The sequence below is a fragment of the Hypanus sabinus genome, chromosome 4, assembly GCF_030144855.1.
Source record: "Hypanus sabinus isolate sHypSab1 chromosome 4, sHypSab1.hap1, whole genome shotgun sequence".
NCBI classification, from domain to species: domain Eukaryota; kingdom Metazoa; phylum Chordata; class Chondrichthyes; order Myliobatiformes; family Dasyatidae; genus Hypanus; species Hypanus sabinus.
Genome location: NC_082709.1, coordinates 59,787,374 through 59,802,414, shown reverse-complemented (window position 1 = coordinate 59,802,414; position 15,041 = coordinate 59,787,374). Strand labels below are relative to the sequence as shown.

At 42.5% G+C, this 15,041-nt stretch overlaps 1 protein-coding gene across 4 annotated transcripts in view; it reads left to right on the top strand.

Moving 5' to 3' along the window:
* The window catches only part of LOC132392805 (double-stranded RNA-specific editase 1-like), a 351,001-nt gene that overhangs the window by 218,235 nt on the left and 117,725 nt on the right, over nucleotides 1-15,041 (top strand). The gene's annotated exons all lie outside the window — the stretch shown is intronic.

Below are 15,041 nucleotides of genomic sequence, written 5' to 3'. Positions count from 1 at the left end.
TTACCAAGCCATTGTCTCTGTAGCCTGGTGGCTGCTTCTGACATCAATCCAGACTTTAAATTTTCTTCATTCGATTTGGGAACTACACTTTTCCCTTTTCCTTCAATAATAATATTCACCTCACCACCTTTTATCTCCTCACTAACTTTTAACACACCTTCGAGCACAAACAACTGGGAATTCTCACTTCCCACTATTACCAAGGTTAACCCTTTCTTCACTGAACCAAGTCCATCTGACCCACAAGGACTGCATTCCTTTTCAACTGAATCAAATACATCAGACTTTTTCTGAGCTCCATCACTAGGTTCAGTACCATGTGCATCCACATCTTGGACACACTCAAACGGGACATTTGCCTCTTCCAGGCTTTCAATACCCGTACCTTTTTCAAATTCTAAATTCCCCTGATCCTCCCAGCTACTGGGCAACTCCCTTCAGGAGTAAACTCAACCCCGCGGGCTGAAACAACCTCATCTGCCAACCCAGCAGACTTCTTCAAGGTAATGGCATCCTTTTCATCTAGGACTGCCCTCATTGCATTATCGGGAACACCTTTAGAATTTTCAACTTCTTCAAACAGTTCTGCCAAACCAGACAGATCATCCAAGTCCAACCCTGGACCTTTTAACAGCTTTATCTGTTTCTCATGTTTACTTCGTGCCTCTGTAAATTTTCTCCTCACTAAGGGCAGGTCTACCTCCTCTCCCTTACTCTCTTTCACTTTACTACTCTCCGTTTTACCACCCTTTAAACCCTCGTGGTACAGGGTCGGTAAAAACTTCTCTGCCAAATCGATACTGGCCGGATTTAAACTGCTCTCGTTCTCAGCTGCCTTTCTCGACATGCTGCGAGTGATCGCGCATGCGGGATAGATCTTGGAATCTAGGGGCGGGACTTCAACACACTCAAGCTGGCTTGTTAGCTTCATTGCCGACCAAACCTTACCACCAGCTAAATCGTTACCAAGAAGGACGTCCGTGTCAGTTCTCAGGAATTCTGATTGCACCCCTATTTCAACTGGTCCAGATACCAGCTCACAATTCATAATGATCCTATGCAAGGGCACCGTTTCTGTCCCTTTTCCTATTCCTTTCAAAGCTACCATTCCCGTCTTGCGACCAAAATCCAGTACCTTACTGCTAATCAATGACAGTTCAGCTCCCATGTCTCTCCGGATCCGCACTGGAACTGGTGTGTCTCCCTCTCTCACAGACATGGTTCTTTTTGACATACATGTCTCAGACCCTTCTCGTACTCTGTTTACCTGGGGCTCTCTTGTCGATTTTCTGATTACCACAGCACATCCTATAGGGACTGCTGCTTTCCATTTCCCTGTCTCCTTCCTCGGAGCAAGGCACCTAGATGCAATATGTCCCCCCTTTCCACAATTAAAACAGGTCAAGCCAGGAACTCTCCTGCCGTCTTGCCTCTCCTCCTCAATCTTACCACTAGCTCCCGGCGAGAAATCTGCCTCAGCCGGCGGGCTTTCTCTACTGTTCCCACGGTCTCTCTGGTAACTTTTATTCGAGGAAAATTTTGTCTTGTGGTTTAGGGCATATTCATCTGCGAACCTAGCAAATTCGGAGATGGACTTATTCGGCTTCTCATTCAAGTACATCCGGATATCATCTGAAACACAACCTTTAAATTCTTCAATCAGAATTAACTCCCCGAGACGCCAAAAATCTTCTTCCACTATTTCTACTGCACACCAACGATCCAAGAGCACACCCTTCTCATAGGCAAACTCTGCATACGTCTGATTCCACCCTTTTTTTAATTTCTGAACTTTTGTCTATAGGCTTCAGGTACCAATTCGTATGTTCGAAGAATGGCCTCCTTTACTTTTTCATAATTCTCAGACTCTTCCTCTTCCATGGACAACATCACATATGCCCGTTGTGCCTTCCCTTTTAACACACTTTGTAACAATGCCACCCACTGCTCTTTGGGCCACTTCTGATTCACTGCCACCTTTTCAAAATGCAAGAAATAACTATCAACATCTGTTTCCTCGAACGGAGGTACTAACCTCAACTCCCGACTAACATTAAACTGTTCCTCTTGGTCTGACCCTTGAACTCTTCGCTCTTGCCTTAACTTCTCCATATCCAAGTCATGTTGCCTCTGTTTCTCTGCCTCCCTCTCCTCGGCTCTCTCCTTCTCTTTTTCAGCTGCTTCCAGCTGTTTTAACTGAATTTCATGCTCTCTTTGTTTCTCAGCTCTTTCCTGCTCCCTCTTTACCTCTTACTCCTTTAGCTGGAGCGCATGCTCCCGTTGCTTTTCGGCTCTTTGTTACTCTTTTTCCTTTTCGGCTCTTTCCTTTTCTCTCTCAGCCCTCTCCCTCTCTCTTTCAGCTGCTTCCAGCTGTTTTAACTTAATTTCATGTTCCAACCTTAATTTCTCCAACTTTAACTGAGCCGTCCCACTAGCTGGTACCTTTTCGGGGATATTTTCCAATACCTCAGCTGAAAACACATTCTTCACAATATAATACTGAGTTATGGCCCTCCACACCTCCTGCTCTTTCATTGACAACCTCACCTCTGAGAGGTTTAGTCCTTTCGCAATATTTATCAAGTCCAACTTTGTGGCCGCCTCCAGCGCCTCCAGAGTCGGGTTTTCTATAAATTCATCCACGTCCATCTTTGCTGGTTTCCCGTCTGGTTACCTGTGCAACCAGATCCAAGTTTGGACTTACAAGCCCGATTCACTGGCCCTCCAATTTGGTATCAAATCTCGAGACGAGATCCCCAAGTTGTTACGAACCCCGTAACTGGGTCACTTACCAGCAAAGATAGAGAGGTCCGTTGAAGTCTGATGGTACTATTTTTAACAGTATTTATTAGTAAAAATACACAAAAATAATACCAATGCAAACATACAGATAATATACGTCGTTAATACTTAATCTAAAAGTGCGGGTATAATAATAATCAATAAGAAATAAGCTCTATCATTGTCTAGGGGATAATGTATTGTCCGATGGAAATATAAAAGTCAATCGGTTCATTCAGGCTGCAGCCTTTTTTTGGTTGGAGAGAGAGACAGATTTTAGAAACTTGCCAGCTTGTCCTTTTTATGATGTCGATCCTTCAAAATTTCGTTGGTGGCCTCTTCTTTAGCTAAGCCATTCTTCCGTGGTAAGACCCCAATCCCAGGCAACGGGAAAGGACACACGTGAGCCCTCCACCGGCTGTCGCTATTAAACGCTGTCACGGGATTTCTAGCATTTCTCCTGGTGCGTCTGAAGGGGTTGTTCCCCAGACCCTCTTTTATCCTTACTCACGGGGTCTCAGATGTCAGTCAGGTTGAGATGATGCAATCCCTCAACCAGTCCACTCTGGTCATTCCCTGAGGGCTTCAATGAATAGTACAGTTCTTAATACACAATTCCATCTCCAAGAGACAATGGCCATTATCCGTGGCTTTGTATCGCTGAGGCCAGGATCCACATTCCAAACCCTTGAGGATCCGGCGTGTCTCTCTGTCATTTCCTGGGTCCCAGACCCGAATAGCGATCTTGCGATTCTCAAAAAAGAAGGGGCTACTTTGTACCCTTCGGCCCCTCAGAGTTGTGGCACATTCGTAACACCATTCAGGGGCATTGGTGTTCCCATATCAGGAAATGATGCAGCCAATCAATACACTCTCCATCATTCACCTGTAGAAGTTTGTCAAAGTTTTAGATGTATGCCAAGCCTTAACGAACGAACTCCTAAGAAAGTAGAGGTGCTGCAGTGCTTTCTTCGTAATTGCACTTAATCTGCTGGGCCCGGGACAGGTCCTCCAAAGTAATAACATAGAGGAATTTCTTCATTGAAATTCTAAATTGCCCTGGAAGCTGCTCCATTTCATTATCAAAGTGAACTACTAAATCTAAATAGGTTAAGACAAATGATGCTACTTAGAATGCATACATAATGTATATAAATGTAAATTCTGTTCCTGGGAATTGTTAATAAGCTGATTTCTCCAAGAATCAGAAATGTCTGTTTTTATGTAGTATTTCAGACTGCACTGAATGCACTTGCTATAATTGTTTCATTTCATTCAATGATTGCCTGTGCACTACTCATATTAAAACAAATGGAATATATATTGTATTCAATCATTTATGAATATCATGAAAAATTATTACCAGCTTGAAAGATGCTTTAAAAATATGTGGGAGAATTTTCACATTTCTGTAAGTCAGGTGACTTGTAACCCAGGAGCCCCAGTATGTACAATATTCAAGTGTGGCTAATTTTTAATCCCATATTTACAGTTAAATCTTAACATTAACTCAAACATTTTTCATTATAAATGCAACAACGCATTTCTGCTTCTATTGTTCCATCTTTTTAAATATAATAGGAAGTAAATTTCTAAATTAAAGCTACAATTTACTAGTAAAATTGAACTAACAACACTCTTTAGATTTTCTGTGGTAATCTTATCATTATATTCAATATACACTCAGCCGCTACTTTATTAGGTACAGAAATGGAACCCGGTGAAGTCTCTATTGCTATAGCCCATCCATTTCAACGTTTGACATGTTGTGCATTCAGAGATAGTCGTCTGCACACAATTGGTCTAATGTGTGGTTAATTGAGTTACTGTTGCCTTCCTGTCAGTTTGAACCTGTCTGGTCATTCTTCTCTCTCATTAACAAGGCATTTTCACCCACAACTGCCGTTCTATTTTTTTTGTTTTTCACACTATTCTCTGTAAACTCCGGAGACCGTTGTGCATGAAAATCCCAGAGCATTAGCTTCTGTGATACCCAAAACATCCTGTTTGGCACCAATGCTCATTCCCTAGTCAAAGTCACTGAGATCACATTTCTTCCCCATTCTGATGTTCGGTCTGAATAACAACTGAACCTCTTGACTACGTCTGCTTGCTTTTAAACATTGAGTTGGTGCTACATTGTTTGGCTGATTAGATATTTGCAATGGGCACCATATCACAGCTCACAGTGTTCCAGAGTTCAGAGTTCAATTCTGGCGTAGTTCTGCAAGGATTCTCTGTACGTCTTCCCTTTGGAATGTGTGGATTTCCCCTGGGTGCTTCACTTTCCTTTCTCAATCCAAAGATGTACCAAGTAGGTTAATTGGTCATTGTAAGTTGTCCTGTGATTAGGTTAGGGTTAATTAAGGTTAATTGGGGTTATGGGTTTGCTGGGGTGATGTGCCTTGAATGGCCAGAGGGGCCTACTCCATACTGTATTGGTAAATAAGCAAAATAATGAGCAGATGTATCTAACAAAATGGCCACTGAGTGTAGATTGCTTAAAATATCAGGATAAGTGGCAAAATTGGGTGCTTTGTTGAGGATCAAAGAGAAAATCAGATGTTGTCATCAATATATTTGCTTTTTTCCCCCACTTTTCTAATAAATAACCTATTGAATATTGAGCTAAAAGACTAAACAGTATATTTGAGAAAGAACTTGCCGTTACCCAACCTTGCTCTTTTCATAGCGTACTGTTGAGATAGTAGATTCTGTATTTGTCAAGTTTAATCAATTGGTGAATGTCATAACACCCATTTGTTCAGCTCTGAGTATTATGACTTTCTTTACCCACAGTTCAATGGCATAAAAGGATGCTTTTTCAAAGATGTTAGAATTGATAATCTTTTCCTGTTCTTTTAATTTCCTTTGCAGATTTTAGCAACCTCCACATCTCCTATTTTTCTGATCTTTTTATTTTGGCTAATAATCCACTTCATAAGAATCTTCATGCCATATGCAATTTACTTGGATCTCTTTTTGTTAAAATGTGTACTCTATTCTTAATATGTATTAGTTGACTTAAGCCCTCATTGGAAATTAGATAGAAATGTATGCCATTATTATTAAAAGCCTGTAACTTGCAATGCAGGTGAATTTTGTACTGTCCCATCAACTAGAACATACCAACCTAGAATTGATAGCAGCCAGGTGAAGTATCAGCCACTCCACAGGTTGCCCTTATCCGGTTTCTCAAGTAACATCTAGCAATCTAGAGAGCAGACACAAAGAAATCTGCAGATGCTGGAAATTCAAACAACAACACACACAAAATGCTGGTAGAACACAGCAGGCCAGGCAGCATCTATAGGGAGAAGCGCTGTCAACGTTTCGGGCCAAGACCCTTCGTCAGGACTAACCAAAAGGAAAGATAGTAAGAGATTTGTGTTCTACCAGCATTTTGTGTGTGTTCTAGCAATCTAGTGTAGTTATATGTGAATTTGATTCTTATCTGGGCATGCTTGACCCTTGGGTGGAATATTTTTTTTATCTTGGAAATTTTCTGGTTAAAATTGGTTAAAGTTGTTCTGGCATATTCTTGTAAATTGTGAAAATTTAGAGAGTCAGTGATCATTGTCCACCAAATTTTGAACTATGCTGTACGTTCCATTATGGCTCCAGGCACAGTCACGAGGTAGGAACTTGGCTAAATGTGACATAGGATCTGTGTCAGCCATCTGTATTCAAAGAATGTCTCTTGACAGTCAGTGGAGCCTGTATTTGGGCTTAATAGGGACCACTGAATGTTTATGAACATGTTTGACAACCACAAACGTACATTAAAAATAATATTTATTTGTGCTATATTTTGAACTATAAATAAACATCGGTAATTGCTGAAAAAGTTTCAGGGATTTTTTTTAAATTTTCCATCTGCTGTTCCCTCATTTAAATGGAGATTTCTCTGTTTTCAATACAATTGACCAGGCATGAACTCTGTACAGAGATTTTATGCTTAGAACTGGAAAATCTGCAGAAGTTTGTGTTGCCGTGTTGGACTACAAGAGGAATTGACTGGGGCAGGAGAGTAGAAAATGCCACTGCTGTTTTAGGCACACATATTTCTTCAAGGGAACATCGTCCTGCCATCCAGGCTGACATGGGAACAGAAGTTCTGGGTCAATAATCTTAACCAACAGTTTATTGATGTATTTGTTTTCTCTCTGTTTCACATTTTGCAAATCATCATTTAGTTCAGTGTAACCAGAGGTCTCATTTCTTCCTTATTCAGTTCTCACCTGTTATGAGTTTCTCACCTGCTTTTGTCGTGGTTTCTCATGCCCCACAAATGACTAGGAGACGCAGAAGATTCTTCAAGAAGGGTTAAACTTTAATTTGCAAATCAAAGCTGAGACAGTCATTGAGCTAGTCACTGATTGCCCCCCCCCCCCCCCCCGGATCCTTGGACATGGCATGTTTTATAGCAATCTCCTGGTTTAGTTGCATTAGCATATGCAATCGGTCTATAGTTGCGTACCACACGTACATTCGCCACTATTGTTTCTACCCATTGACTTAATCATGTTCTAATCTACGTCTCTTAGCTACCTCTCATTAACCCACCATTGTCTTCTACATTTTTAATATTTCATGACTTAATCATGTTCTAATCTACATCTCTTAGCTACCTTTCATTAACACACCATTGTCTTCTACATTCTTATGATTTCATTCTCTAGCAAATAGCAAGTTGCAACTTTTATACTCCAATATATCCTCCCTTTGAGACCCAGAGGGTCTCACACAGAGAAAAGACTAAGAGTCTGTGCACAAAAGCCCCAATAAACTCAAGCACTTATTCCCAAATCTCGGGTTAAACTATAGTTTTCTGCGCCAAGACCTCAAAGTATTCTCTCCCTGTTACCCTGGGCCGCTGAGCCGAAAACCTGTTCCTCTGTACCTGAGACAGGGAAAAAGACTCAGAAGCCCTTACAATCTACTCCCACACTGTCGTTTTACTCTTGTTCATCCTCCAGGTGTTGTAGGCTGTAACGATACATTTTTGGTGTTTCTTTCTCCACTAAGCTTGCTTCAGTAATTGCCACGAACATTGGAAATTGTTTGGTTGCAGCACGCACTACAAGAGATTTGAGACAAGGAAGAAAACAGCACAGCACAAGCGCACAGCTCAACAATACTGACAGTTATTGCTATTTTAGTCAGCCATGCTCCCCATCCAACCAATCAAAGAACTGATGTTCAAATCCTGCATTCTGTTTGATCTCCGTTTGCAGATTCTTTAATTTATTCATTGCTCTGGTGAAAGACCCTTCTGGGCTAGTATTGTTCAGTATGAAAGTACAGCACTTCTCCAAACATTACACACACACCCCCTTTTTCTGCCAAAAGCCAATCCAGTACCTGTCTGTTTTGCCACGCCATCCTGCTAGTTGCATCCAGCTGATGCCCTAAGGCCTCCAGTGCATCATCGGTGTAGTTGATGAATCTCTGTTGATTGTAGTATATATAGTTTATCCATTCAACATTTTTGCTTACCCCTATCACAGGTATGATAGCTTCCCAGTGAGCACCTCATGCGGTATCAGGCATGTCATTCGATTAGTTTGCATGCGGTAACTCATCAATGCTAACAGTAAAGCATCGACCCAATTAAGTTTAGTGTCTGCACAAATTTTGTTTAGTTTGGCTTTCAGGGTTCCATTAATTCTCTCTACCATGCCCTGCGACTGAGGGTGGTATACACATCCAAATCTTTGCTTTATCCTCAGCCTGTAGTACCAGTTTGACCACTTTCTGGATAAAAGCTGAATCATTGTCTGAGCTAACTTCTGTAGGTATTCCAAACCTTGGGATCACTTCATTAGTCAGACATTTTACCACTGTCTTTGCCCCTTGATCTCTTGAAGGTACCGCCTCCACCCATCTGCTAAATCGATCAATTACTACCAGCATGTATCTTTTCCCTCTCGCTGTCTTTATCATGTCTACGTAATCAATCACTAGATGTATAAATGGTCCTTCAGGTACAGGAATGTGACCTATTGGGGTTGTAATTCCCTTCCGAACATTATTCTGTGCGCATACCTCGCACTGTGACTAGACAAAGTCCACTGAAGCCTGTAAATAAGGTGACCAAAAACCATCCTTCTTTATTTTCTTTATCACTTCCCCCTTGCACAATGGTCAATCCCATGCGCTTCTGAAATCAGAAACGTCAGTAGAGGGGTGGGCGCTACCAACAAACCGTCTTCCGTGCTCCACAAGCCTTCCAGGTTCTGCTTGGCCCCTCTTTTTCTCCACATTGTCTGTTCTGCCAAAGTTGCCTTACCTTGTATTTCAATTAGGTCCTCTACCTCAGGTTCTGGAGCTAGGCTTACCTGGGGAGCAATGACAGCTGATGTACAACCAGACGCTTTTCTGGCTGCCTCGTCTACAGCTTGATTTCCCTTTGTTATTACATCATTTCCCCTTTTATGTGCCTGGCATTTTACTATAGCCAATGCTTTAGGTTTCATTATGGCTTTTATTAAGTCTAGAATTTGCTGACAATTTTGTATGGGATCTTCACTACTTTTTTAAAAACCTTTCTGTTTCCACACTGCCCCGAACAAATGGCATACTCCATGTGCATATGCCGAATCAGTTTAGATGTCTACTTTCTCATCTTCCATCATTTCACACGCAGCTGTCAGTGCTTTGATTTCTGCTAGTTGGGCGGAACACGGTTGGGGACAGGACTCCATCCTAATAATCTTATAGCTCGACTGATCCTGCTGCACTACTGAGAACCCTGCATGATTTCCATCATAGTCCCTATAACAAGAACCATCTACGAACAGAACCTTTTTACCTGCATCCCTACACAATCATGGGGTTCTCCTTCATAGCCCAAAGGGACAAAATCGGCTATATTACTGGTAGTGCATCTCTGTATAGTTATATCTGGAAATGTCAATAGCATCTGATACGTTGCTATCCTGGTTGGCGTCAGCACAAATTTCCCTCTTTCCAGCAATTCTGCTACTTTGTGGTGTGTGTACAGAGTCACAGGATAGCCCAGGGTTACAGATGATGCCTTTCCATATGCATAGTACAGCACCGCCAATCCCTGATAACGGGATGGATACCCCGAGCCACCTCATCTAGTCTCGTACTGTAGTATGCTATAGGCTGCTTTGCTTTTCCTGTGCCTGTCTCTTGTGTTAGAACCGCTGTGACATAACCCTCTTGTCGGTTAGATACATACAAATGAAAAACCTTCTTGTAGTCAGGCAAAGCTAATGCTGGTGCTGACTGCAATTCCTGCTTAATAGTATTGAAAGCCATCTCCGCCTCTCTATTCCACTGTAAGCCATTCTTCAAATTTGTATTTCATTATCTTTCTCAAAGGTGCCACAATCTCAGCATATTCTCCTATCCAATCTGAGCTGTACCCTGCCATTCCCAAAAACTTCATCATCTGCCCTGCAGTCTGGGGTTTGGGGGCCTTAGTTATTGCCTCAATCTGATCTGGTCCTATCGCCTTCACTCCCTTGGAGATTACCCTGCCTAAGTATTCCACTTGCTGCTTGCAAAATTGCAGTTTCTTTTTGGATACTTTATGTCCTCCGTGCACCAGCTTCTCTAACAGAGTTATAGTATCCTGCTCACACTGTTCCTTACTGTGGGAGCAAATCAACAGGTCATCCACATACTGTAACAATGTACTTTCCAATGGTATGCCCTCTAGGTCTGCCTTCAACACCTGATTAAAAATGTGTGGTGAATGTTCAAATCCTTGCGGCTTTCTGGTATAGGTATACTGAGCACCTCTGTAAGTAAATGCAAACAGATACTGACACTGGTCGGCTAGAGCAGAGGTCGGCAACCTGCGGCTCTGGAGCCACATGCGGCTCTTTCATCTCTGTGATGCGGCTCCCCGTGGTTTGTTAGCTTTTGAAATGTAATTCGAAATTTGAAGATTATGGTGATCTTGTACAATCTAAAAACTTGGTGGAGACCCCATTTCCTGGCACATCCGAACCGGCTCACAATTAGCCACCGTTCCGGCTAAGGGAGATAGCCTACAGGGGGTTTGTTGAGTACGTGTCTTTTAGAGCATTCGCGCCCACGGGGACGGGTTGAGGGAGGCTTTAAAGCAAGGCTGTTTAGTTCGAATAAAGTTACCTTTGACTGCAGTGTCTTTATTTTAGCGCTGCGTGTAGCACAAAGCTACAACGTGTTTTTTATCGCTATTAATATACGTCACCACTGCCAATGCCTGACACCCGCCAGTGCGTGCTTTCTTTTAATACTTCGATCCAAGGTAGGCTAACTATTGAGTAACCTTCAACCCAACCCAACGTCTTTTTTTCGGAGTTCAAAATGTTTTTGTTGCATGCAGAAATGTAATTTCGTTTTCTCTGCAGGAGTTCATCAATTTCATAAATGCAACACATTATAGTTTGTTTATACATAGCATAAAGGCAAAAAAAACCGTTGTATGCAGTGTTATTTCATTTTAAATGTCAAACGGGTTTTGTGGCTCCCAGTGTTTTCTTTTCTGTGGGAAATGGGTCCATATTGGCTCTTTCAGTGGTAAACGTTGCCGACCCCTGGGCTAGAGGAATGCTGAAGAAAGACGAACACAAATCAGTCACTGAAAAGTAACTTGCTTCTGGTGGAACATTAGTCAAAAGCATGTGTGGATTGGGGACTACCGCTGGCCAGTCCTCTACCACAGCATTTACTGCTCGCAAATCATGCACCAATCTCCACTTAAGATTTATCTGCTTTTAAGACCGGCAGCAACGGGGTATTGCATGGACTGTTTGTTCTTTTAAACACTCCTATTTCAAGCAACCCCTGCACTGTCGATGCTATTCCCTCTTCTGCTTCTGGTCTTACAGGGTATTGTGGTCTCCTGGGTGGAATTGCTCCCCTTTTCAGCCTTATTTCCACCAGACTAGCTGTTTTTATTTTCCCTACATCCATGTCATGCTGTGACCACAGAATAGACGGCAACTCATCTAAACTATCTTTCTGCTGGCTTCTTTCCTTTCCCAGCAAGGGCAGGTGTGGTTGGGGAGTTATTTCGACCTCTCTCACTGTCCCTACCATATCTACACTTACCATTATTTTAATGCAATTGTTGTCTTCTGATATCCACACCTCTGTTGTGATTTTCCTCCACACTGTTACAGTTTCAGCACTCTTAACTAAGGGTCCTAAGTCTTTAGACTGATATCCCTTGTTTACCAACAACGTTACGTGGGGCACAGCCTCTGGTATCCTGTACCATTTTTCTAAAAAGGTGTTCCACTAAACTTGTAAAGCAGCCCCTTGCTTTCCAATTATCACAGCCTCCCCTTCCAGGTGCTGTTGGGTACATGCCTCCAGGTGCCATCTCTCCTCTAACTCCCTGTTCTGAGTCTCATCACAAATCACTGTACAATGTAGCTCAGATTTGGGCATTACAGCCCTGGGTAATATAGCCTGCATGCCCTTTTTCCATTTCTCCCAGGTTTCCTGAATCTGATCTGCGATGTTTCCTACCCAAAAGACATTACATTAGCCTTCTTGTCTTCTCGCACTATCAATTGAGCCCCTGCTCTTTCCACGCTCAGCCCATTTCTGGTGCCTACTAATTTTAATTCCAGTTTCAATAAGGCATCTCTGCCTAACAATTTAATCGGAGTTCCTTTAAATACTAGCACCGGCAAAACAATACCCTTATTTCCCATTCTCAACCGCACTGGAGCCGTGCACTGTGTCAACTGTGTTTTCCCCGAGAACCCTACCGTCTTAATAAACTTTCCTTACATGGGAAGGTGAAGGGCATACTGTGGCTGTACACAAGTGTACGTGGCTCCAGTATCTATCATCATTGGTGTCCGTTGCCCTTCTAACATAACCTGAACAATGGGTTCCTCGTCTGCCTCCCTTGTTATCATTGGGTAATGTCCCTTCCTATTCAAGTTCTCGGGGCACCCCTAATACCTCCCATAGGGGTTCACAGGTCCGCTTGGGCCTGTGGGGGCTGGTCCTTGGCTAAACTTTAGTTCCCTTCTTAACGGTTCCTGCTGGTGTGTGACAGGCCATGGTGTAAACAGACAATCTCTTCTCATGTGACCAGGCTGATTACATCCCCAGCACAATCTCCAGCAATTCTGCTACTTTGTGGTGTGTGTACAGAGTCACAGGATAGCCCAGGGTTACAGATGATGCCTTTCCATATGCATAGTACAGCACCGCCAATCCCTGACAACGGGATTGCCCATAGCTCTGCCCATAGCTTCTCTGTCCCCCTCCTTGGGACTTCCAGTCCTGTCTGGGCTGTTTGAATTTAGTCTGTTTATTTCTATGGTATAACCAATACTCCTCATACTCCCTTTTCCTCTCTCAAGTATTTCATCCGTTCAGTCTCTTCTTTCATTTCTCTCTCTGCCTGTTCCACCTTTATCCTTTCAGCCTGTATCTCCTTCCATATCGCCACTTTTTCCTTCTCGTATTGTTTTTTTTCCCTCCTCGTTGTCCCAAACTTGTACTTCTCCCCGCATGTTTACTGTTTCAGTCAGCAGGGGGCACTGCTTAAGGGTTCCTTCCTCATTATAGGGAGGGGGTTTTTCTGTTTCTTTCGCATCCGGGTACAGAGCCGAAGCCAGCTTTTCACCGTACCCTCCTCTCTCTCTAACAGGCTGTTTCTCCAGCACCTTAGTGTCTTCCTCGCTTGTAATCAATATTCTACCTGTCCTCCTCAGCCTTTCTCCCTCCGTTCTGAAGAGCTTTAGCACTTCCATTTCTCGTTCTCTTTTTTGCCCTCTTTTCTTAGATTTATCTTTTGGTTTGTAATTTTTAGTTAGTCCCTCCATTTCTTCGCACAAGCTTACATCAAACGTTCCTTCTCTTGGCCATTTTGTGACCAGGTTTTTGGTTCTTTTTCCATTTTTCTGAAGTTTTTGTGATCTCATATTTATTTACCGGGATTTTTTTTTGCTCAGAATTTCTACTGCCGTTCCTCTACCTGTCATGTTATTCACTCTTTTTAAGGTATTTCAGAGATTCACAGTTCGTTTACTGGATAATATTATTTACTCTAATTCTATGCCTAGTCTATCATCTATCTACCAGCGCTTTAAACTATATATTGGACTGTCCTTGTTTCCTATTCTGTTCTGCCCGTACAGACCTCTATTCAGAGCGGTACCCACAGAACTTTCTCTTTGCATCTCGACTATTCAGACCCTTATCTCTTAAGGCGGTATCCACGAGGATTTTTCTCTATTTTTCCTTTCCCTGCCCATTAAGACCTTCGTTTTATACAAAGCGGTATCCACAGGGACTTACCAACGCCACGTGGAATTTTTCTTAACTTAACTTCTTATTAACTTATTTGTACTTACTCTCACTGCAGTGTTCTTGATCAATCCTCTGAGCCTCCTGTTAACCCCCAATTCTGCCAGATTCTTTGGACCGGAGAGACCCTTCGGCAGTGGTTCCACACTTCTGAGACTCCAAGACATCCCCAAAACCAACAGAATTCTTAGTCCAAATTGTCGCAAAAAGCGCTTACCTTTTGTTTGGGTGCACCCTTTATTCTGTTAGCCTTGTGGGGGTCCCTAGAGGACTGGGAAGTGTCCCCAATCTGCCATTTCCTTTCCGCAGGTCTCTTTCCAGTCCTGCCGCGGTCGCCAATTTTCTCGTGGTTTCTCGTGGCCCACAAATGACTAGAAGACGCAGAAGATTCTTCAAGAAGGGTTAAAATCAAAGCTGAGACAGTCATTGAGCTAGTCGCTGATGCCCCCCCCCCCCCCCGATCCTTGGACATAGCAAGTTTTATAGCAATCTCCTGGTTTAGTTGTATTAGCATATGCAATCGGTCTATAGTTGCGTACCACACGTACATTCGCCACTATTGTTTCTACCCATTGACTTAATCATGTTCTAATCTACATCTCTTAGCTACCTCTCATTAACCCACCATTGTCTTCTACATTCTTAATATTTCATTCTCCTACTAAATTGGGTACATGCATAGCAAATAGCAAACTCAGACTACATAATTTACATCTCTTAGCTTCCTCTTATTAACACACCATTGTCTTCTACATCCTTAGGATTTCGTGACTTAATCATGTTCTAATCTACATCTCTTAGCTACCTTTTATTAACACACCATTGTCTTCTACATTCTTAAGATTTCATTCTCTAGCAAATAGCAAGTTGCAACTTTTATACTCCCAATACTTTATGTCAACATTTAAGTGTGTTTTTATGTGGGTTCCTTTATAGTGGGTTACCAAATGTGGCTGAAGCTG